Genomic DNA, 24318 nt, shown 5'->3' on the forward strand with positions numbered 1-24318 from the left:
ATGTCATTGGCTAGTGAACATCTCCCTTTTGGAAAAAAAAGCTGATTATTGAGCAGAATAAGAGAACAAGGCACTGCTGAGAGTTGAACTCAGGATCTCCTGTTTACTAGACAGGCGCTTTAACTAACTAAGCCACAGCGCCCATGAGCAAAACTGTGGAAAACCAGAAAGATGGCAAGGATGATCCAGGAGAAGAATTTTTAAATGTAGGATGATTTTGAGGAGTGGTTCTAAGTTTTGCTATTTGTCACAGAGATGGCAAATTAAGTGTGAACAGATCCTATGCAGCATGTAGTTTCAGGTGGCTACCACTATAGAACAGCAAGGAAGTCGAGTCCCATCACATACTTGGCAGCAGCATGCAGTTCTCTGTCATTTTGCATCGTGACAATTCTAAATGAAATCGGCTTGGGACGATCCTTTTTGGAAAAGACATGGATAATTTGTCCATAGGTATGTAATCCATGCATTTGCCTTGCATGAATTGCGGCCTGTTTTACTTTAAAAGTTAGATAGAAGGCAGAATTGACAGATTTAGGGAATGCTAGGGAAATGCCAACATAAATGAGAAGCAGAGAGGACTGAATGTTTAGTATTTATGCCATTAGCATGGGTCATCACGTTGGATGTAAAACAAGACCTGCTGAGCCAATGTCTGATGTACGGCGCTGTTGCATGTGGAAAGAAAATGAAGCCTAAGAATCATCACGACTGTTTTCCAAATGTGGGTTCGGTAAAGGTACTTTTGTTGACGGGGTGGCCGAGTGGTTAAGGCGATGGACTGCTAATCCATTGTGCTCTGCACGCATGGGTTCGAATCCCATCCTCGTCGTATAATTCCTTTTTGGAAAATTCTCTATGCTCAGCGCAAGCAATGCCCCGAGGAAGAAAATTTACCATCACCGTTCAAGAAGGATGCTATTGAAGTCTCTAAACATATTTACAGGCATTATGTAGCGTATCAGTCAGGCAATAGTGAATCGGCACCTCTAATTTATCGTGCCTTATGCCATCCTACATTTTGCAAAACGTTGCAACCATCTACTTGTTAAAACTAAACCAGAGCTGACTCTTTGCCACTCGGGTGGAGTATTCTACGGATGTGGGACGAGCATCTTTAATGTCATTGGCTAGTGAACATCTCCCTTTTGGAAAAAAGAGCTGATTATTGACCAGAATAAGAGAACAAGGCACTGCTGAGAGTTGAACTGAGGATCTCCCGTTTACTAGACAGGCGCTTTAACCAACTAAGCCACAGCGCCCATGAGTAAAGCTGTGGAAAACCAGAAAGATGGCAAGGATGATCCAGGAGAAGAATTTTTAAATGTAGGATGATTTTGAGGAGTGGTTCTAAGTTTTGCTATTTGTCACAGAGATGGCAAATTAAGTGTGAACAGATCCTATGCAGCATGTAGTTTCAGGTGGCTACCACTATAGAACAGCAAGGAAGTCGAGTCCCATGACATACTTGGCAGCAGCATGCAGTTCTCTGTCATTTTGCATCGTGACAATTCTAAATGAAATCGGCTTGGGAAGATCCTTTTTGGAAAAGACATGGATAATTTGTCCATAGGTATGTAATCCATGCATTTGCCTTGCATGAATTGTGGCCTGTTTTACTTTAAAAGTTAGATAGAAGGCAGAATTGACAGATTTAGGGAATGCTAGGGAAATGCCAACATAAATGAGAAGCAGAGAGGACTGAATGTTTAGTATTTATGCCATTAGCATGGGTCATCACGTTGGATGTAAAACAAGACCTGCTGAGCCAATGTCTGATGTACGGCGCTGTTGCATGTGGAAAGAAAATGAAGCCTAAGAATCATCACGACTGTTTTCCAAATGTGGGTTCGGTAAAAGTACTTTTGTTGACGGCGTGGCCGAGTGGTTAAGGCGATGGACTGCTAATCCATTGTGCTCTGCACGCATGGGTTCCAATCCCATCCTCGTCGTATCATTTCTTTTTGGAAAATTCTCTATGCTCAGCGCAAGCAATGCCCCGAGGAAGAAAATTTACCATCACCGTTCAAGAAGGATGCTATTGAAGTCTCTAAACATATTTACAGGCATTATGTAGCGTATCAGTCAGGCAATAGTGAATCGGCACCTCTAATTTATCGTGCCTTATGCCATCCTACATTTTGCAAAACGTTGCAACCATCTACTTGTTAAAACTAAACCAGAGCTGACTCTTTGCCACTCGGGTGGAGTATTCTAGGGATGTGGGACGAGCATCTTTAATGTCATTGGCTAGTGAACATCTCCCTTTTGGAAAAAAAAGCTGATTATTGAGCAGAATAAGAGAACAAGGCACTGCTGAGAGTTGAACTCAGGATCTCCTGTTTACTAGACAGGCGCTTTAACCAACTAAGCCACAGCGCCCATGAGCAAAACTGTGGAAAACCAGAAAGATGGCAAGGATGATCCAGGAGAAGAATTTTTAAATGTAGGATGATTTTGAGGAGTGGTTCTAAGTTTTGCTATTTGTCACAGAGATGGCAAATTAAGTGTGAACAGATCCTATGCAGCATGTAGTTTCAGGTGGCTACCACTATAGAACAGCAAGGAAGTCGAGTCCCATCACATACTTGGCAGCAGCATGCAGTTCTCTGTCATTTTGCATCGTGACAATTCTAAATGAAATCGGCTTGGGACGATCCTTTTTGGAAAAGACATGGATAATTTGTCCATAGGTATGTAATCCATGCATTTGCCTTGCATGAATTGCGGCCTGTTTTACTTTAAAAGTTAGATAGAAGGCAGAATTGACAGATTTAGGGAATGCTAGGGAAATGCCAACATAAATGAGAAGCAGAGAGGACTGAATGTTTAGTATTTATGCCATTAGCATGGGTCATCACGTTGGATGTAAAACAAGACCTGCTGAGCCAATGTCTGATGTACGGCGCTGTTGCATGTGGAAAGAAAATGAAGCCTAAGAATCATCACGACTGTTTTCCAAATGTGGGTTCGGTAAAGGTACTTTTGTTGACGGGGTGGCCGAGTGGTTAAGGCGATGGACTGCTAATCCATTGTGCTCTGCACGCATGGGTTCGAATCCCATCCTCGTCGTATAATTCCTTTTTGGAAAATTCTCTATGCTCAGCGCAAGCAATGCCCCGAGGAAGAAAATTTACCATCACCGTTCAAGAAGGATGCTATTGAAGTCTCTAAACATATTTACAGGCATTATGTAGCGTATCAGTCAGGCAATAGTGAATCGGCACCTCTAATTTATCGTGCCTTATGCCATCCTACATTTTGCAAAACGTTGCAACCATCTACTTGTTAAAACTAAACCAGAGCTGACTCTTTGCCACTCGGGTGGAGTATTCTACGGATGTGGGACGAGCATCTTTAATGTCATTGGCTAGTGAACATCTCCCTTTTGGAAAAAAGAGCTGATTATTGACCAGAATAAGAGAACAAGGCACTGCTGAGAGTTGAACTGAGGATCTCCCGTTTACTAGACAGGCGCTTTAACCAACTAAGCCACAGCGCCCATGAGTAAAGCTGTGGAAAACCAGAAAGATGGCAAGGATGATCCAGGAGAAGAATTTTTAAATGTAGGATGATTTTGAGGAGTGGTTCTAAGTTTTGCTATTTGTCACAGAGATGGCAAATTAAGTGTGAACAGATCCTATGCAGCATGTAGTTTCAGGTGGCTACCACTATAGAACAGCAAGGAAGTCGAGTCCCATGACATACTTGGCAGCAGCATGCAGTTCTCTGTCATTTTGCATCGTGACAATTCTAAATGAAATCGGCTTGGGAAGATCCTTTTTGGAAAAGACATGGATAATTTGTCCATAGGTATGTAATCCATGCATTTGCCTTGCATGAATTGTGGCCTGTTTTACTTTAAAAGTTAGATAGAAGGCAGAATTGACAGATTTAGGGAATGCTAGGGAAATGCCAACATAAATGAGAAGCAGAGAGGACTGAATGTTTAGTATTTATGCCATTAGCATGGGTCATCACGTTGGATGTAAAACAAGACCTGCTGAGCCAATGTCTGATGTACGGCGCTGTTGCATGTGGAAAGAAAATGAAGCCTAAGAATCATCACGACTGTTTTCCAAATGTGGGTTCGGTAAAAGTACTTTTGTTGACGGCGTGGCCGAGTGGTTAAGGCGATGGACTGCTAATCCATTGTGCTCTGCACGCATGGGTTCCAATCCCATCCTCGTCGTATCATTTCTTTTTGGAAAATTCTCTATGCTCAGCGCAAGCAATGCCCCGAGGAAGAAAATTTACCATCACCGTTCAAGAAGGATGCTATTGAAGTCTCTAAACATATTTACAGGCATTATGTAGCGTATCAGTCAGGCAATAGTGAATCGGCACCTCTAATTTATCGTGCCTTATGCCATCCTACATTTTGCAAAACGTTGCAACCATCTACTTGTTAAAACTAAACCAGAGCTGACTCTTTGCCACTCGGGTGGAGTATTCTAGGGATGTGGGACGAGCATCTTTAATGTCATTGGCTAGTGAACATCTCCCTTTTGGAAAAAAAAGCTGATTATTGAGCAGAATAAGAGAACAAGGCACTGCTGAGAGTTGAACTCAGGATCTCCTGTTTACTAGACAGGCGCTTTAACCAACTAAGCCACAGCGCCCATGAGCAAAACTGTGGAAAACTGTGGAAAACCAGAAAGATGGCAATGATGATCCAGGAGAAGAATTTTTAAATGTAGGATGATTTTGAGGAGTGGTTCTAAGTTTTGCTATTTGTCACAGAGATGGCAAATTAAGTGTGAACAGATCCTATGCAGCATGTAGTTTCAGGTGGCTACCACTATAGAACAGCAAGGAAGTCGAGTCCCATCACATACTTGGCAGCAGCATGCAGTTCTCTGTCATTTTGCATCGTGACAATTCTAAATGAAATCGGCTTGGGAAGATCCTTTTTGGAAAAGACATGGATAATTTGTCCATAGGTATGTAATCCATGCATTTGCCTTGCATGAATTGTGGCCTGTTTTACTTTAAAAGTTAGATAGAAGGCAGAATTGACAGATTTAGGGAATGCTAGGGAAATGCCAACATAAATGAGAAGCAGAGAGGACTGAATGTTTAGTATTTATGCCATTAGCATGGGTCATCACGTTGGATGTAAAACAAGACCTGCTGAGCCAATGTCTGATGTACGGCGCTGTTGCATGTGGAAAGAAAATGAAGCCTAAGAATCATCACGACTGTTTTCCAAATGTGGGTTCGGTAAAGGTACTTTTGTTGACGGGGTGGCCGAGTGGTTAAGGCGATGGACTGCTAATCCATTGTGCTCTGCACGCATGGGTTCGAATCCCATCCTCGTCGTATGATTTCTTTTTGGAAAATTCTCTATGCTCAGCGCAAGCAATGCCCCGAGGAAGAAAATTTACCATCACCGTTCAAGAAGGATGCTATTGAAGTCTCTAAACATATTTACAGGCATTATGTAGCGTATCAGTCAGGCAATAGTGAATCGGCACCTCTAATTTATCGTGCCTTATGCCATCCTACATTTTGCAAAACGTTGCAACCATCTACTTGTTAAAACTAAACCAGAGCTGACTCTTTGCCACTCGGGTGGAGTATTCTAGGGATGTGGGACGAGCATCTTTAATGTCATTGGCTAGTGAACATCTCCCTTTTGGAAAAAAGTGCTGATTATTGAGCAGAATAAGAGAACAAGGCACTGCTGAGAGTTGAACTCAGGATCTCCTGTTTACTAGACAGGCGCTTTAACCAACTAAGCCACAGCGCCCATGAGCAAAACTGTGGAAAACTGTGGAAAACCAGAAAGATGGCAATGATGATCCAGGAGAAGAATTTTTAAATGTAGGATGATTTTGAGGAGTGGTTCTAAGTTTTGCTATTTGTCACAGAGATGGCAAATTAAGTGTGAACAGATCCTATGCAGCATGTAGTTTCAGGTGGCTACCACTATAGAACAGCAAGGAAGTCGAGTCCCATCACATACTTGGCAGCAGCATGCAGTTCTCTGTCATTTTGCATCGTGACAATTCTAAATGAAATCGGCTTGGGACGATCCTTTTTGGAAAAGACATGGATAATTTCTCCATAGGTATGTAATCCATGCATTTGCCTTGCATGAATTGTGGCCTGTTTTACTTTAAAAGTTAGATAGAAGGCAGAATTGACAGATTTAGGGAATGCTAGGGAAATGCCAACATAAATGAGAAGCAGAGAGGACTGAATGTTTAGTATTTATGCCATTAGCATGGGTCATCACGTTGGATGTAAAACAAGACCTGCTGAGCCAATGTCTGATGTACGGCGCTGTTGCATGTGGAAAGAAAATGAAGCCTAAGAATCATCACGACTGTTTTCCAAATGTGGGTTCGGTAAAGGTACTTTTGTTGACGGGGTGGCCGAGTGGTTAAGGCGATGGACTGCTAATCCATTGTGCTCTGCACGCATGGGTTCGAATCCCATCCTCGTCGTATGATTTCTTTTTGGAAAATTCTCTATGCTCAGCGCAAGCAATGCCCCGAGGAAGAAAATTTACCATCACCGTTCAAGAAGGATGCTATTGAAGTCTCTAAACATATTTACAGGCATTATGTAGCGTATCAGTCAGGCAATAGTGAATCGGCACCTCTAATTTATCGTGCCTTATGCCATCCTACATTTTGCAAAACGTTGCAACCATCTACTTGTTAAAACTAAACCAGAGCTGACTCTTTGCCACTCGGGTGGAGTATTCTAGGGATGTGGGACGAGCATCTTTAATGTCATTGGCTAGTGAACATCTCCCTTTTGGAAAAAAGTGCTGATTATTGAGCAGAATAAGAGAACAAGGCACTGCTGAGAGTTGAACTCAGGATCTCCTGTTTACTAGACAGGCGCTTTAACCAACTAAGCCACAGCTCCCATGAGCAAAACTGTGGAAAACTGTGGAAAACCAGAAAGATGGCAATGATGATCCAGGAGAAGAATTTTTAAATGTAGGATGATTTTGAGGAGTGGTTCTAAGTTTTGCTATTTGTCACAGAGATGGCAAATTAAGTGTGAACAGATCCTATGCAGCATGTAGTTTCAGGTGGCTACCACTATAGAACAGCAAGGAAGTCGAGTCCCATCACATACTTGGCAGCAGCATGCAGTTCTCTGTCATTTTGCATCGTGACAATTCTAAATGAAATCGGCTTGGGACGATCCTTTTTGGAAAAGACATGGATAATTTCTCCATAGGTATGTAATCCATGCATTTGCCTTGCATGAATTGTGGCCTGTTTTACTTTAAAAGTTAGATAGAAGGCAGAATTGACAGATTTAGGGAATGCTAGGGAAATGCCAACATAAATGAGAAGCAGAGAGGACTGAATGTTTAGTATTTATGCCATTAGCATGGGTCATCACGTTGGATGTAAAACAAGACCTGCTGAGCCAATGTCTGATGTACGGCGCTGTTGCATGTGGAAAGAAAATGAAGCCTAAGAATCATCACGACTGTTTTCCAAATGTGGGTTCGGTAAAGGTACTTTTGTTGACGGGGTGGCCGAGTGGTTAAGGCGATGGACTGCTAATCCATTGTGCTCTGCACGCATGGGTTCGAATCCCATCCTCGTCGTATGATTTCTTTTTGGAAAATTCTCTATGCTCAGCGCAAGCAATGCCCCGAGGAAGAAAATTTACCATCACCGTTCAAGAAGGATGCTATTGAAGTCTCTAAACATATTTACAGGCATTATGTAGCGTATCAGTCAGGCAATAGTGAATCGGCACCTCTAATTTATCGTGCCTTATGCCATCCTACATTTTGCAAAACGTTGCAACCATCTACTTGTTAAAACTAAACCAGAGCTGACTCTTTGCCACTCGGGTGGAGTATTCTAGGGATGTGGGACGAGCATCTTTAATGTCATTGGCTAGTGAACATCTCCCTTTTGGAAAAAAGTGCTGATTATTGAGCAGAATAAGAGAACAAGGCACTGCTGAGAGTTGAACTCAGGATCTCCTGTTTACTAGACAGGCGCTTTAACCAACTAAGCCACAGCGCCCATGAGCAAAACTGTGGAAAACTGTGGAAAACCAGAAAGATGGCAATGATGATCCAGGAGAAGAATTTTTAAATGTAGGATGATTTTGAGGAGTGGTTCTAAGTTTTGCTATTTGTCACAGAGATGGCAAATTAAGTGTGAACAGATCCTATGCAGCATGTAGTTTCAGGTGGCTACCACTATAGAACAGCAAGGAAGTCGAGTCCCATCACATACTTGGCAGCAGCATGCAGTTCTCTGTCATTTTGCATCGTGACAATTCTAAATGAAATCGGCTTGGGACGATCCTTTTTGGAAAAGACATGGATAATTTCTCCATAGGTATGTAATCCATGCATTTGCCTTGCATGAATTGTGGCCTGTTTTACTTTAAAAGTTAGATAGAAGGCAGAATTGACAGATTTAGGGAATGCTAGGGAAATGCCAACATAAATGAGAAGCAGAGAGGACTGAATGTTTAGTATTTATGCCATTAGCATGGGTCATCACGTTGGATGTAAAACAAGACCTGCTGAGCCAATGTCTGATGTACGGCGCTGTTGCATGTGGAAAGAAAATGAAGCCTAAGAATCATCACGACTGTTTTCCAAATGTGGGTTCGGTAAAGGTACTTTTGTTGACGGGGTGGCCGAGTGGTTAAGGCGATGGACTGCTAATCCATTGTGCTCTGCACGCATGGGTTCGAATCCCATCCTCGTCGTATGATTCCTTTTTGGAAAATTCTCTATGCTCAGCGCAAGCAATGCCCCGAGGAAGAAAATTTACCATCACCGTTCAAGAAGGATGCTATTGAAGTCTCTAAACATATTTACAGGCATTATGTAGCGTATCAGTCAGGCAATAGTGAATCGGCACCTCTAATTTATCGTGCCTTATGCCATCCTACATTTTGCAAAACGTTGCAACCATCTACTTGTTAAAACTAAACCAGAGCTGACTCTTTGCCACTCGGGTGGAGTATTCTAGGGATGTGGGACGAGCATCTTTAATGTCATTGGCTAGTGAACATCTCCCTTTTGGAAAAAAGTGCTGATTATTGAGCAGAATAAGAGAACAAGGCACTGCTGAGAGTTGAACTCAGGATCTCCTGTTTACTAGACAGGCGCTTTAACCAACTAAGCCACAGCGCCCATGAGCAAAACTGTGGAAAACTGTGGAAAACCAGAAAGATGGCAATGATGATCCAGGAGAAGAATTTTTAAATGTAGGATGATTTTGAGGAGTGGTTCTAAGTTTTGCTATTTGTCACAGAGATGGCAAATTAAGTGTGAACAGATCCTATGCAGCATGTAGTTTCAGGTGGCTACCACTATAGAACAGCAAGGAAGTCGAGTCCCATCACATACTTGGCAGCAGCATGCAGTTCTCTGTCATTTTGCATCGTGACAATTCTAAATGAAATCGGCTTGGGACGATCCTTTTTGGAAAAGACATGGATAATTTCTCCATAGGTATGTAATCCATGCATTTGCCTTGCATGAATTGTGGCCTGTTTTACTTTAAAAGTTAGATAGAAGGCAGAATTGACAGATTTAGGGAATGCTAGGGAAATGCCAACATAAATGAGAAGCAGAGAGGACTGAATGTTTAGTATTTATGCCATTAGCATGGGTCATCACGTTGGATGTAAAACAAGACCTGCTGAGCCAATGTCTGATGTACGGCGCTGTTGCATGTGGAAAGAAAATGAAGCCTAAGAATCATCACGACTGTTTTCCAAATGTGGGTTCGGTAAAGGTACTTTTGTTGACGGGGTGGCCGAGTGGTTAAGGCGATGGACTGCTAATCCATTGTGCTCTGCACGCATGGGTTCGAATCCCATCCTCGTCGTATGATTCCTTTTTGGAAAATTCTCTATGCTCAGCGCAAGCAATGCCCCGAGGAAGAAAATTTACCATCACCGTTCAAGAAGGATGCTATTGAAGTCTCTAAACATATTTACAGGCATTATGTAGCGTATCAGTCAGGCAATAGTGAATCGGCACCTCTAATTTATCGTGCCTTATGCCATCCTACATTTTGCAAAACGTTGCAACCATCTACTTGTTAAAACTAAACCAGAGCTGACTCTTTGCCACTCGGGTGGAGTATTCTAGGGATGTGGGACGAGCATCTTTAATGTCATTGGCTAGTGAACATCTCCCTTTTGGAAAAAAGTGCTGATTATTGAGCAGAATAAGAGAACAAGGCACTGCTGAGAGTTGAACTCAGGATCTCCTGTTTACTAGACAGGCGCTTTAACCAACTAAGCCACAGCGCCCATGAGCAAAACTGTGGAAAACTGTGGAAAACCAGAAAGATGGCAATGATGATCCAGGAGAAGAATTTTTAAATGTAGGATGATTTTGAGGAGTGGTTCTAAGTTTTGCTATTTGTCACAGAGATGGCAAATTAAGTGTGAACAGATCCTATGCAGCATGTAGTTTCAGGTGGCTACCACTATAGAACAGCAAGGAAGTCGAGTCCCATCACATACTTGGCAGCAGCATGCAGTTCTCTGTCATTTTGCATCGTGACAATTCTAAATGAAATCGGCTTGGGACGATCCTTTTTGGAAAAGACATGGATAATTTGTCCATAGGTATGTAATCCATGCATTTGCCTTGCATGAATTGTGGCCTGTTTTACTTTAAAAGTTAGATAGAAGGCAGAATTGACAGATTTAGGGAATGCTAGGGAAATGCCAACATAAATGAGAAGCAGAGAGGACTGAATGTTTAGTATTTATGCCATTAGCATGGGTCATCACGTTGGATGTAAAACAAGACCTGCTGAGCCAATGTCTGATGTACGGCGCTGTTGCATGTGGAAAGAAAATGAAGCCTAAGAATCATCACGACTGTTTTCCAAATGTGGGTTCGGTAAAGGTACTTTTGTTGACGGGGTGGCCGAGTGGTTAAGGCGATGGACTGCTAATCCATTGTGCTCTGCACGCATGGGTTCGAATCCCATCCTCGTCGTATGATTCCTTTTTGGAAAATTCTCTATGCTCAGCGCAAGCAATGCCCCGAGGAAGAAAATTTACCATCACCGTTCAAGAAGGATGCTATTGAAGTCTCTAAACATATTTACAGGCATTATGTAGCGTATCAGTCAGGCAATAGTGAATCGGCACCTCTAATTTATCGTGCCTTATGCCATCCTACATTTTGCAAAACGTTGCAACTATCTACTTGTTAAAACTAAACCAGAGCTGACTCTTTGCCACTCGGGTGGAGTATTCTACGGATGTGGGACGAGCATCTTTAATGTCATTGGCTAGTAAACATCTCCCTTTTGGAAAAAAGAGCTGATTATTGAGCAGAATAAGAGAACAAGGCACTGCTGAGAGTTGAACTGAGGATCTCCCGTTTACTAGACAGGCGCTTTAACCAACTAAGCCACAGCACCCATGAGCAAAGCTGTGGAAAACCAGAAAGATGGCAAGGATGATCCAGGAGAAGAATTTTTAAATGTAGGATGATTTTGAGGAATGGTTCTAAGTTTTGCTATTTGTCACAGAGATGGCAAATTAAGTGTGAACAGATCCTATGCAGCATGTAGTTTCAGGTGGCTACCACTATAGAACAGCAAGGAAGTCGAGTCCCATGACATACTTGGCAGCAGCATGCAGTTCTCTGTCATTTTGCATCGTGACAATTCTAAATGAAATCGGCTTGGGACGATCCTTTTTGGAAAAGACATGGATAATTTGTCCATAGGTATGTAATCCATGCATTTGCCTTGCATGAATTGTGGCCTGTTTTACTTTAAAAGTTAGATAGAAGGCAGAATTGACAGATTTAGGGAATGCTAGGGAAATGCCAACATAAATGAGAAGCAGAGAGGACTGAATGTTTAGTATTTATGCCATTAGCATGGGTCATCACGTTGGATGTAAAACAAGACCTGCTGAGCCAATGTCTGATGTACGGTGCTGTTGCATGTGGAAAGAAAATGAAGCCTAAGAATCATCACGACTGTTTTCCAAATGTGGGTTCGGTAAAGGTATTTTAGTTGACGGGGTGGCCGAGTAGTTAAGGCGATGGACTGCTAATCCATTGTGCTCTGCTTGCATGGGTTCGAATCCCATCCTCGTCGTATGATTCCTTTTTGGAAAATTCTCTATGCTCAGCGCAAGCAATGCCCCGAGGAAGAAAATTTACCATCACCGTTCAAGAAGGATGCTATTGAAGTCTTTAAACATATTTACAGGCATTATGTAGCGTATCAGTCAGGCAATAGTGAATCGGCACCTCTAATTTATCGTGCCTTATGCCATCCTACATTTTGCAAAACGTTGCAACCATCTACTTGTTAAAACTAAACCAGAGCTGACTCTTTGCCACTCGGGTGGAGTATTCTAGGGATGTGGGACGAGCATCTTTAATGTCATTGGCTAGTGAACATCTCCCTTTTGGAAAAAAAAGCTGATTATTGAGCAGAATAAGAGAACAAGGCACTGCTGAGAGTTGAACTCAGGATCTCCTGTTTACTAGACAGGCGCTTTAACCAACTAAGCCACAGTGCCCATGAGCAAAACTGTGGAAAACCAGAAAGATGGCAAGGATGATCCAGGAGAAGAATTTTTAAATGTAGGATGATTTTGAGGAGTGGTTCTAAGTTTTGCTATTTGTCACAGAGATGGCAAATTAAGTGTGAACAGATCCTATGCAGCATGTAGTTTCAGGTGGCTACCACTATAGAACAGCAAGGAAGTCGAGTCCCATCACATACTTGGCAGCAGCATGCAGTTCTCTGTCATTTTGCATCGTGACAATTCTAAATGAAATCGGCTTGGGACGATCCTTTTTGGAAAAGACATGGATAATTTGTCCATAGGTATGTAATCCATGCATTTGCCTTGCATGAATTGTGGCCTGTTTTACTTTAAAAGTTAGATAGAAGGCAGAATTGACAGATTTAGGGAATGCTAGGGAAATGCCAACATAAATGAGAAGCAGAGAGGACTGGATGTTTAGTATTTATGCCATTAGCATGGGTCATCACGTTGGATGTAAAACAAGACCTGCTGAGCCAATGTCTGATGTACGGCGCTGTTGCATGTGGAAAGAAAATGAAGCCTAAGAATCATCACGACTGTTTTCTAAATGTGGGTTCGGTAAAAGTACTTTCATTGACGGGGTGGCCGAGTGGTTAAGGCGATGGACTGCTAATCAATTGTGCTCTGCACGCATGGGTTCGAATCCCATCCTCGTCGTATGATTTTCTTTTGGAAAATTCTCTATGCTCAGCGCAAGCAATGCCCCGAGGAAGAAAATTTACCATCACCGTTCAAGAAGGATGCTATTGAAGTCTCTAAACATATTTACAGGCATTATGTAGCGTATCAGTCAGGCAATAGTGAATCGGCACCTCTAATTTATCGTGCCTTATGCCATCCTACATTTTGCAAAACGTTGCAACCATCTACTTGTTAAAACTAAACCAGAGCTGACTCTTTGCCACTCGGGTGGAGTATTCTAGGGATGTGGGACGAGCATCTTTAATGTCATTGGCTAGTGAACATCTCCCTTTTGGAAAAAAGTGCTGATTATTGAGCAGAATAAGAGAACAAGGCACTGCTGAGAGTTGAACTCAGGATCTCCTGTTTACTAGACAGGCGCTTTAACCAACTAAGCCACAGCGCCCATGAGCAAAACTGTGGAAAACCAGAAAGATGGCAAGGATGATCCAGGAGAAGAATTTTTAAATGTAGGATGATTTTGAGGAGTGGTTCTAAGTTTTGCTATTTGTCACAGAGATGGCAAATTAAGTGTGAACAGATCCTATGCAGCATGTAGTTTCAGGTGGCTACCACTATAGAACAGCAAGGAAGTCGAGTCCCATCACATACTTGGCAGCAGCATGCAGTTCTCTGTCATTTTGCATCGTGACAATTCTAAATGAAATCGGCTTGGGACGATCCTTTTTGGAAAAGACATGGATAATTTCTCCATAGGTATGTAATCCATGCATTTGCCTTGCATGAATTGTGGCCTGTTTTACTTTAAAAGTTAGATAGAAGGCAGAATTGACAGATTTAGGGAATGCTAGGGAAATGCCAACATAAATGAGAAGCAGAGAGGACTGAATGTTTAGTATTTATGCCATTAGCATGGGTCATCACGTTGGATGTAAAACAAGACCTGCTGAGCCAATGTCTGATGTACGGCGCTGTTGCATGTGGAAAGAAAATGAAGCCTAAGAATCATCACGACTGTTTTCCAAATGTGGGTTCGGTAAAGGTACTTTTGTTGACGGGGTGGCCGAGTGGTTAAGGCGATGGACTGCTAATCCATTGTGCTCTGCACGCATGGGATCGAATCCCATCCTCGTCGTATGATTTCTTTTTGGAAAATTCTCTATGCTCAGCGCAAGCAATGCCCCGAGGAAGAAGATTTACCATCACCGTTCAAGAAGGATGCTATTGAAGTCTCTAAACATATTTACAGGCATTATGTAGCGTATCAGTCAGGCAATAGTGAATCGGCACCTCTAATTTATCGTGCCTTATGCCATCCTACATTTTGCAAAACGTTGCAACCATCTACTTGTTAAAACTAAACCAGAGCTGACTCTTTGCCACTCGGGTGGAGTATTCTAGGGATGTGGGACGAGCATCTTTAATGTCATTGGCTAGTGAACATCTCCCTTTTGGAAAAAAGTGCTGATTATTGAGCAGAATAAGAGAACAAGGCACTGCTGAGAGTTGAACTCAGGATCTCCTGTTTACTAGACAGGCGCTTTAACCAACTAAGCCACAGCGCCCATGAGCAAAACTGTGGAAAACTGTGGAAAACCAGAAAGATGGCAATGATGATCCAGGAGAAGAATTTTTAAATGTAGGATGATTTTGAGGAGTGGTTCTAAGTTTTGCTATTTGTCACAGAGATGGCAAATTAAGTGTGAACAGATCCTATGCAGCATGTAGTTTCAGGTGGCTACCACTATAGAACAGCAAGGAAGTCGAGTCCCATCACATACTTGGCAGCAGCATGCAGTTCTCTGTCATTTTGCATCGTGACAATTCTAAATGAAATCGGCTTGGGACGATCCTTTTTGGAAAAGACATGGATAATTTGTCCATAGGTATGTAATCCATGCATTTGCCTTGCATGAATTGTGGCCTGTTTTACTTTAAAAGTTAGATAGAAGGCAGAATTGACAGATTTAGGGAATGCTAGGGAAATGCCAACATAAATGAGAAGCAGAGAGGACTGAATGTTTAGTATTTATGCCATTAGCATGGGTCATCACGTTGGATGTAAAACAAGACCTGCTGAGCCAATGTCTGATGTACGGCGCTGTTGCATGTGGAAAGAAAATGAAGCCTAAGAATCATCACGACTGTTTTCCAAATGTGGGTTCGGTAAAGGTACTTTTGTTGACGGGGTGGCCGAGTGGTTAAGGCGATGGACTGCTAATCCATTGTGCTCTGCACGCATGGGTTCGAATCCCATCCTCGTCGTATGATTCCTTTTTGGAAAATTCTCTATGCTCAGCGCAAGCAATGCCCCGAGGAAGAAAATTTACCATCACCGTTCAAGAAGGATGCTATTGAAGTCTCTAAACATATTTACAGGCATTATGTAGCGTATCAGTCAGGCAATAGTGAATCGGCACCTCTAATTTATCGTGCCTTATGCCATCCTACATTTTGCAAAACGTTGCAACTATCTACTTGTTAAAACTAAACCAGAGCTGACTCTTTGCCACTCGGGTGGAGTATTCTACGGATGTGGGACGAGCATCTTTAATGTCATTGGCTAGTAAACATCTCCCTTTTGGAAAAAAGAGCTGATTATTGAGCAGAATAAGAGAACAAGGCACTGCTGAGAGTTGAACTGAGGATCTCCCGTTTACTAGACAGGCGCTTTAACCAACTAAGCCACAGCACCCATGAGCAAAGCTGTGGAAAACCAGAAAGATGGCAAGGATGATCCAGGAGAAGAATTTTTAAATGTAGGATGATTTTGAGGAATGGTTCTAAGTTTTGCTATTTGTCACAGAGATGGCAAATTAAGTGTGAACAGATCCTATGCAGCATGTAGTTTCAGGTGGCTACCACTATAGAACAGCAAGGAAGTCGAGTCCCATGACATACTTGGCAGCAGCATGCAGTTCTCTGTCATTTTGCATCGTGACAATTCTAAATGAAATCGGCTTGGGACGATCCTTTTTGGAAAAGACATGGATAATTTGTCCATAGGTATGTAATCCATGCATTTGCCTTGCATGAATTGTGGCCTGTTTTACTTTAAAAGTTAGATAGAAGGCAGAATTGACAGATTTAGGGAATGCTAGGGAAATGCCAACATAAATGAGAAGCAGAGAGGACTGAATGTTTAGTATTTATGCCATTAGCATGGGTCATCACGTTGGATGTAAAACAAGACCTGCTGAGCCAATGTCTGATGTACGGTGCTGTTGCATGTGGAAAGAAAATGAAGCCTAAGAATCATCACGACTGTTTTCCAAATGTGGGTTCGGTAAAGGTATTTTAGTTGACGGGGTGGCCGAGTAGTTAAGGCGATGGACTGCTAATCCATTGTGCTCTGCTTGCATGGGTTCGAATCCCATCCTCGTCGTATGATTCCTTTTTGGAAAATTCTCTATGCTCAGCGCAAGCAATGCCCCGAGGAAGAAAATTTACCATCACCGTTCAAGAAGGATGCTATTGAAGTCTCTAAACATATTTACAGGCATTATGTAGCGTATCAGTCAGGCAATAGTGAATCGGCACCTCTAATTTATCGTGCCTTATGCCATCCTACATTTTGCAAAACGTTGCAACCATCTACTTGTTAAAACTAAACCAGAGCTGACTCTTTGCCACTCGGGTGGAGTATTCTAGGGATGTGGGACGAGCATCTTTAATGTCATTGGCTAGTGAACATCTCCCTTTTGGAAAAAAAAGCTGATTATTGAGCAGAATAAGAGAACAAGGCACTGCTGAGAGTTGAACTCAGGATCTCCTGTTTACTAGACAGGCGCTTTAACCAACTAAGCCACAGTGCCCATGAGCAAAACTGTGGAAAACCAGAAAGATGGCAAGGATGATCCAGGAGAAGAATTTTTAAATGTAGGATGATTTTGAGGAGTGGTTCTAAGTTTTGCTATTTGTCACAGAGATGGCAAATTAAGTGTGAACAGATCCTATGCAGCATGTAGTTTCAGGTGGCTACCACTATAGAACAGCAAGGAAGTCGAGTCCCATCACATACTTGGCAGCAGCATGCAGTTCTCTGTCATTTTGCATCGTGACAATTCTAAATGAAATCGGCTTGGGACGATCCTTTTTGGAAAAGACATGGATAATTTGTCCATAGGTATGTAATCCATGCATTTGCCTTGCATGAATTGTGGCCTGTTTTACTTTAAAAGTTAGATAGAAGGCAGAATTGACAGATTTAGGGAATGCTAGGGAAATGCCAACATAAATGAGAAGCAGAGAGGACTGGATGTTTAGTATTTATGCCATTAGCATGGGTCATCACGTTGGATGTAAAACAAGACCTGCTGAGCCAATGTCTGATGTACGGCGCTGTTGCATGTGGAAAGAAAATGAAGCCTAAGAATCATCACGACTGTTTTCTAAATGTGGGTTCGGTAAAAGTACTTTCATTGACGGGGTGGCCGAGTGGTTAAGGCGATGGACTGCTAATCCATTGTGCTCTGCACGCATGGGTTCGAATCCCATCCTCGTCGTATGATTTTCTTTTGGAAAATTCTCTATGCTCAGCGCAAGCAATGCCCCGAGGAAGAAAATTTACCATCACCGTTCAAGAAGGATGCTATTGAAGTCTCTAAACATATTTACAGGCATTATGTAGCGTATCAGTCAGGCAATAGTGAATCGGCACCTCTAATTTATCGTGCCTTATGCCATCCTACATTTTGCAAAACGTTGCAACCATCTACTTGTTAAAACTAAACCAGAGCTGACTCTTTGCCACTCGGGTGGAGTATTCTAGGGATGTGGGACGAGCATCTTTAATGTCATTGGCTAGTGAACATCTCCCTTTTGGAAAAAAGTGCTGATTATTGAGCAGAATAAGAGAACAAGGCACTGCTGAGAGTTGAACTCAGGATCTCCTGTTTACTAGACAGGCGCTTTAACCAACTAAGCCACAGCGCCCATGAGCAAAACTGTGGAAAACCAGAAAGATGGCAAGGATGATCCAGGAGAAGAATTTTTAAATGTAGGATGATTTTGAGGAGTGGTTCTAAGTTTTGCTATTTGTCACAGAGATGGCAAATTAAGTGTGAACAGATCCTATGCAGCATGTAGTTTCAGGTGGCTACCACTATAGAACAGCAAGGAAGTCGAGTCCCATCACATACTTGGCAGCAGCATGCAGTTCTCTGTCATTTTGCATCGTGACAATTCTAAATGAAATCGGCTTGGGACGATCCTTTTTGGAAAAGACATGGATAATTTCTCCATAGGTATGTAATCCATGCATTTGCCTTGCATGAATTGTGGCCTGTTTTACTTTAAAAGTTAGATAGAAGGCAGAATTGACAGATTTAGGGAATGCTAGGGAAATGCCAACATAAATGAGAAGCAGAGAGGACTGAATGTTTAGTATTTATGCCATTAGCATGGGTCATCACGTTGGATGTAAAACAAGACCTGCTGAGCCAATGTCTGATGTACGGCGCTGTTGCATGTGGAAAGAAAATGAAGCCTAAGAATCATCACGACTGTTTTCCAAATGTGGGTTCGGTAAAGGTACTTTTGTTGACGGGGTGGCCGAGTGGTTAAGGCGATGGACTGCTAATCCATTGTGCTCTGCACGCATGGGATCGAATCCCATCCTCGTCGTATGATTTCTTTTTGGAAAATTCTCTATGCTCAGCGCAAGCAATGCCCCGAGGAAGAAGATTTACCATCACCGTTCAAGAAGGATGCTATTGAAGTCTCTAAACATATTTACAGGCATTATGTAGCGTATCAGTCAGGCAATAGTGAATCGGCACCTCTAATTTATCGTGCCTTATGCCATCCTACATTTTGCAAAACGTTGCAACCATCTACTTGTTAAAACTAAACCAGAGCTGACTCTTTGCCACTCGGGTGGAGTATTCTAGGGATGTGGGACGAGCATCTTTAATGTCATTGGCTAGTGAACATCTCCCTTTTGGAAAAAAGTGCTGATTATTGAGCAGAATAAGAGAACAAGGCACTGCTGAGAGTTGAACTCAGGATCTCCTGTTTACTAGACAGGCCCTTTAACCAACTAAGCCACAGCGCCCATGAGCAAAACTGTGGAAAACCAGAAAGATGGCAAGGATGATCCAGGAGAAGAATTTTTAAATGTAGGATGATTTTGAGGAGTGGTTCTAAGTTTTGCTATTTGTCACAGAGATGGCAAATTAAGTGTGAACAGATCCTATGCAGCATGTAGTTTCAGGTGGCTACCACTATAGAACAGCAAGGAAGTCGAGTCCCATCACATACTTGGCAGCAGCATGCAGTTCTCTGTCATTTTGCATCGTGACAATTCTAAATGAAATCGGCTTGGGACGATCCTTTTTGGAAAAGACATGGATAATTTCTCCATAGGTATGTAATCCATGCATTTGCCTTGCATGAATTGTGGCCTGTTTTACTTTAAAAGTTAGATAGAAGGCAGAATTGACAGATTTAGGGAATGCTAGGGAAATGCCAACATAAATGAGAAGCAGAGAGGACTGAATGTTTAGTATTTATGCCATTAGCATGGGTCATCACGTTGGATGTAAAACAAGACCTGCTGAGCCAATGTCTGATGTACGGCGCTGTTGCATGTGGAAAGAAAATGAAGCCTAAGAATCATCACGACTGTTTTCCAAATGTGGGTTCGGTAAAGGTACTTTTGTTGACGGGGTGGCCGAGTGGTTAAGGCGATGGACTGCTAATCCATTGTGCTCTGCACGCATGGGATCGAATCCCATCCTCGTCGTATGATTTCTTTTTGGAAAATTCTCTATGCTCAGCGCAAGCAATGCCCCGAGGAAGAAGATTTACCATCACCGTTCAAGAAGGATGCTATTGAAGTCTCTAAACATATTTACAGGCATTATGTAGCGTATCAGTCAGGCAATAGTGAATCGGCACCTCTAATTTATCGTGCCTTATGCCATCCTACATTTTGCAAAACGTTGCAACCATCTACTTGTTAAAACTAAACCAGAGCTGACTCTTTGCCACTCGGGTGGAGTATTCTAGGGATGTGGGACGAGCATCTTTAATGTCATTGGCTAGTGAACATCTCCCTTTTGGAAAAAAGTGCTGATTATTGAGCAGAATAAGAGAACAAGGCACTGCTGAGAGTTGAACTCAGGATCTCCTGTTTACTAGACAGGCCCTTTAACCAACTAAGCCACAGCGCCCATGAGCAAAACTGTGGAAAACCAGAAAGATGGCAAGGATGATCCAGGAGAAGAATTTTTAAATGTAGGATGATTTTGAGGAGTGGTTCTAAGTTTTGCTATTTGTCACAGAGATGGCAAATTAAGTGTGAACAGATCCTATGCAGCATGTAGTTTCAGGTGGCTACCACTATAGAACAGCAAGGAAGTCGAGTCCCATCACATACTTGGCAGCAGCATGCAGTTCTCTGTCATTTTGCATCGTGACAATTCTAAATGAAATCGGCTTGGGACGATCCTTTTTGGAAAAGACATGGATAATTTCTCCATAGGTATGTAATCCATGCATTTGCCTTGCATGAATTGCGGCCTGTTTTACTTTAAAAGTTAGATAGAAGGCAGAATTGACAGATTTAGGGAATGCTAGGGAAATGCCAACATAAATGAGAAGCAGAGAGGACTGAATGTTTAGTATTTATGCCATTAGCATGGGTCATCACGTTGGATGTAAAACAAGACCTGCTGAGCCAATGTCTGATGTACGGCGCTGTTGCATGTGGAAAGAAAATGAAGCCTAAGAATCATCACGACTGTTTTCCAAATGTGGGTTCGGTAAAGGTACTTTTGTTGACGGGGTGGCCGAGTGGTTAAGGCGATGGACTGCTAATCCATTGTGCTCTGCACGCATGGGTTCGAATCCCATCCTCGTCGTATGATTCCTTTTTGGAAAATTCTCTATGCTCAGCGCAAGCAATGCCCCGAGGAAGAAAATTTACCATCACCGTTCAAGAAGGATGCTATTGAAGTCTCTAAACATATTTACAGGCATTATGTAGCGTATCAGTCAGGCAATAGTGAATCGGCACCTCTAATTTATCGTGCCTTATGCCATCCTACATTTTGCAAAACGTTGCAACCATCTACTTGTTAAAACTAAACCAGAGCTGACTCTTTGCCACTCGGGTGGAGTATTCTACGGATGTGGGACGAGCATCTTTAATGTCATTGGCTAGTGAACATCTCCCTTTTGGAAAAAAGAGCTGATTATTGACCAGAATAAGAGAACAAGGCACTGCTGAGAGTTGAACTGAGGATCTCCCGTTTACTAGACAGGCGCTTTAACCAACTAAGCCACAGCGCCCATGAGTAAAGCTGTGGAAAACCAGAAAGATGGCAAGGATGATCCAGGAGAAGAATTTTTAAATGTAGGATGATTTTGAGGAGTGGTTCTAAGTTTTGCTATTTGTCACAGAGATGGCAAATTAAGTGTGAACAGATCCTATGCAGCATGTAGTTTCAGGTGGCTACCACTATAGAACAGCAAGGAAGTCGAGTCCCATGACATACTTGGCAGCAGCATGCAGTTCTCTGTCATTTTGCATCGTGACAATTCTAAATGAAATCGGCTTGGGAAGATCCTTTTTGGAAAAGACATGGATAATTTGTCCATAGGTATGTAATCCATGCATTTGCCTTGCATGAATTGTGGCCTGTTTTACTTTAAAAGTTAGATAGAAGGCAGAATTGACAGATTTAGGGAATGCTAGGGAAATGCCAACATAAATGAGAAGCAGAGAGGACTGAATGTTTAGTATTTATGCCATTAGCATGGGTCATCACGTTGGATGTAAAACAAGACCTGCTGAGCCAATGTCTGATGTACGGCGCTGTTGCATGTGGAAAGAAAATGAAGCCTAAGAATCATCACGACTGTTTTCCAAATGTGGGTTCGGTAAAAGTACTTTTGTTGACGGCGTGGCCGAGTGGTTAAGGCGATGGACTGCTAATCCATTGTGCTCTGCACGCATGGGTTCCAATCCCATCCTCGTCGTATCATTTCTTTTTGGAAAATTCTCTATGCTCAGCGCAAGCAATGCCCCGAGGAAGAAAATTTACCATCGCCGTTCAAGAAGGATGCTATTGAAGTCTCTAAACATATTTACAGGCATTATGTAGCGTATCAGTCAGGCAATAGTGAATCGGCACCTCTAATTTATCGTGCCTTATGCCATCCTACATTTTGCAAAACGTTGCAACCATCTACTTGTTAAAACTAAACCAGAGCTGACTCTTTGCCACTCGGGTGGAGTATTCTAGGGATGTGGGACGAGCATCTTTAATGTCATTGGCTAGTGAACATCTCCCTTTTGGAAAAAAAAGCTGATTATTGAGCAGAATAAGAGAACAAGGCACTGCTGAGAGTTGAACTCAGGATCTCCTGTTTACTAGACAGGCGCTTTAACCAACTAAGCCACAGCGCCCATGAGCAAAACTGTGGAAAACCAGAAAGATGGCAAGGATGATCCAGGAGAAGAATTTTTAAATGTAGGATGATTTTGAGGAGTGGTTCTAAGTTTTGCTATTTGTCACAGAGATGGCAAATTAAGTGTGAACAGATCCTATGCAGCATGTAGTTTCAGGTGGCTACCACTATAGAACAGCAAGGAAGTCGAGTCCCATCACATACTTGGCAGCAGCATGCAGTTCTCTGTCATTTTGCATCGTGACAATTCTAAATGAAATCGGCTTGGGACGATCCTTTTTGGAAAAGACATGGATAATTTCTCCATAGGTATGTAATCCATGCATTTGCCTTGCATGAATTGCGGCCTGTTTTACTTTAAAAGTTAGATAGAAGGCAGAATTGACAGATTTAGGGAATGCTAGGGAAATGCCAACATAAATGAGAAGCAGAGAGGACTGAATGTTTAGTATTTATGCCATTAGCATGGGTCATCACGTTGGATGTAAAACAAGACCTGCTGAGCCAATGTCTGATGTACGGCGCTGTTGCATGTGGAAAGAAAATGAAGCCTAAGAATCATCACGACTGTTTTCCAAATGTGGGTTCGGTAAAGGTACTTTTGTTGACGGGGTGGCCGAGTGGTTAAGGCGATGGACTGCTAATCCATTGTGCTCTGCACGCATGGGTTCGAATCCCATCCTCGTCGTATGATTCCTTTTTGGAAAATTCTCTATGCTCAGCGCAAGCAATGCCCCGAGGAAGAAAATTTACCATCACCGTTCAAGAAGGATGCTATTGAAGTCTCTAAACATATTTACAGGCATTATGTAGCGTATCAGTCAGGCAATAGTGAATCGGCACCTCTAATTTATCGTGCCTTATGCCATCCTACATTTTGCAAAACGTTGCAACCATCTACTTGTTAAAACTAAACCAGAGCTGACTCTTTGCCACTCGGGTGGAGTATTCTACGGATGTGGGACGAGCATCTTTAATGTCATTGGCTAGTGAACATCTCCCTTTTGGAAAAAAGAGCTGATTATTGACCAGAATAAGAGAACAAGGCACTGCTGAGAGTTGAACTGAGGATCTCCCGTTTACTAGACAGGCGCTTTAACCAACTAAGCCACAGCGCCCATGAGTAAAGCTGTGGAAAACCAGAAAGATGGCAAGGATGATCCAGGAGAAGAATTTTTAAATGTAGGATGATTTTGAGGAGTGGTTCTAAGTTTTGCTATTTGTCACAGAGATGGCAAATTAAGTGTGAACAGATCCTATGCAGCATGTAGTTTCAGGTGGCTACCACTATAGAACAGCAAGGAAGTCGAGTCCCATGACATACTTGGCAGCAGCATGCAGTTCTCTGTCATTTTGCATCGTGACAATTCTAAATGAAATCGGCTTGGGAAGATCCTTTTTGGAAAAGACATGGATAATTTGTCCATAGGTATGTAATCCATGCATTTGCCTTGCATGAATTGTGGCCTGTTTTACTTTAAAAGTTAGATAGAAGGCAGAATTGACAGATTTAGGGAATGCTAGGGAAATGCCAACATAAATGAGAAGCAGAGAGGACTGAATGTTTAGTATTTATGCCATTAGCATGGGTCATCACGTTGGATGTAAAACAAGACCTGCTGAGCCAATGTCTGATGTACGGCGCTGTTGCATGTGGAAAGAAAATGAAGCCTAAGAATCATCACGACTGTTTTCCAAATGTGG

General features: G+C 42.4%; 14 non-coding genes across 14 annotated transcripts; 12 read left to right on the forward strand and 2 right to left on the reverse strand.

Annotated features, from left to right (window-relative positions):
* Positions 1 to 750: 750 nt before the first annotated feature.
* Positions 751 to 832, forward strand: TRNAS-GCU (transfer RNA serine (anticodon GCU)). Its single transcript has one exon. It is a non-coding gene; the product is annotated as a tRNA-Ser (tRNA).
* Positions 833 to 2990: 2158 nt separating this feature from the next.
* On the forward strand, positions 2991 to 3072 carry TRNAS-GCU (transfer RNA serine (anticodon GCU)). Its single transcript has one exon. It is a non-coding gene; the product is annotated as a tRNA-Ser (tRNA).
* A 2168-nt stretch (positions 3073 to 5240) lies between these two features.
* TRNAS-GCU (transfer RNA serine (anticodon GCU)) lies at positions 5241 to 5322 on the forward strand. Its single transcript has one exon. It is a non-coding gene; the product is annotated as a tRNA-Ser (tRNA).
* A 1048-nt stretch (positions 5323 to 6370) lies between these two features.
* Positions 6371 to 6452, forward strand: TRNAS-GCU (transfer RNA serine (anticodon GCU)). Its single transcript has one exon. It is a non-coding gene; the product is annotated as a tRNA-Ser (tRNA).
* Positions 6453 to 7500: 1048 nt separating this feature from the next.
* TRNAS-GCU (transfer RNA serine (anticodon GCU)) lies at positions 7501 to 7582 on the forward strand. Its single transcript has one exon. It is a non-coding gene; the product is annotated as a tRNA-Ser (tRNA).
* A 1048-nt stretch (positions 7583 to 8630) lies between these two features.
* Positions 8631 to 8712, forward strand: TRNAS-GCU (transfer RNA serine (anticodon GCU)). Its single transcript has one exon. It is a non-coding gene; the product is annotated as a tRNA-Ser (tRNA).
* A 1048-nt stretch (positions 8713 to 9760) lies between these two features.
* Positions 9761 to 9842, forward strand: TRNAS-GCU (transfer RNA serine (anticodon GCU)). The gene has a single exon. It is a non-coding gene; the product is annotated as a tRNA-Ser (tRNA).
* A 1048-nt stretch (positions 9843 to 10890) lies between these two features.
* TRNAS-GCU (transfer RNA serine (anticodon GCU)) lies at positions 10891 to 10972 on the forward strand. Its single transcript has one exon. It is a non-coding gene; the product is annotated as a tRNA-Ser (tRNA).
* Positions 10973 to 12448: 1476 nt separating this feature from the next.
* On the reverse strand, positions 12449 to 12522 carry TRNAT-AGU (transfer RNA threonine (anticodon AGU)). Its single transcript has one exon. It is a non-coding gene; the product is annotated as a tRNA-Thr (tRNA).
* A 2858-nt stretch (positions 12523 to 15380) lies between these two features.
* Positions 15381 to 15462, forward strand: TRNAS-GCU (transfer RNA serine (anticodon GCU)). The gene has a single exon. It is a non-coding gene; the product is annotated as a tRNA-Ser (tRNA).
* Positions 15463 to 16938: 1476 nt separating this feature from the next.
* TRNAT-AGU (transfer RNA threonine (anticodon AGU)) lies at positions 16939 to 17012 on the reverse strand. The gene has a single exon. It is a non-coding gene; the product is annotated as a tRNA-Thr (tRNA).
* A 608-nt stretch (positions 17013 to 17620) lies between these two features.
* TRNAS-GCU (transfer RNA serine (anticodon GCU)) lies at positions 17621 to 17702 on the forward strand. The gene has a single exon. It is a non-coding gene; the product is annotated as a tRNA-Ser (tRNA).
* Positions 17703 to 20980: 3278 nt separating this feature from the next.
* TRNAS-GCU (transfer RNA serine (anticodon GCU)) lies at positions 20981 to 21062 on the forward strand. Its single transcript has one exon. It is a non-coding gene; the product is annotated as a tRNA-Ser (tRNA).
* Positions 21063 to 23220: 2158 nt separating this feature from the next.
* Positions 23221 to 23302, forward strand: TRNAS-GCU (transfer RNA serine (anticodon GCU)). The gene has a single exon. It is a non-coding gene; the product is annotated as a tRNA-Ser (tRNA).
* Positions 23303 to 24318: the final 1016 nt, after the last annotated feature.

Source organism: Eleutherodactylus coqui, unplaced genomic scaffold (genome assembly GCF_035609145.1).
Source record: "Eleutherodactylus coqui strain aEleCoq1 unplaced genomic scaffold, aEleCoq1.hap1 HAP1_SCAFFOLD_456, whole genome shotgun sequence".
NCBI classification, from domain to species: Eukaryota; Metazoa; Chordata; class Amphibia; order Anura; family Eleutherodactylidae; genus Eleutherodactylus; species Eleutherodactylus coqui.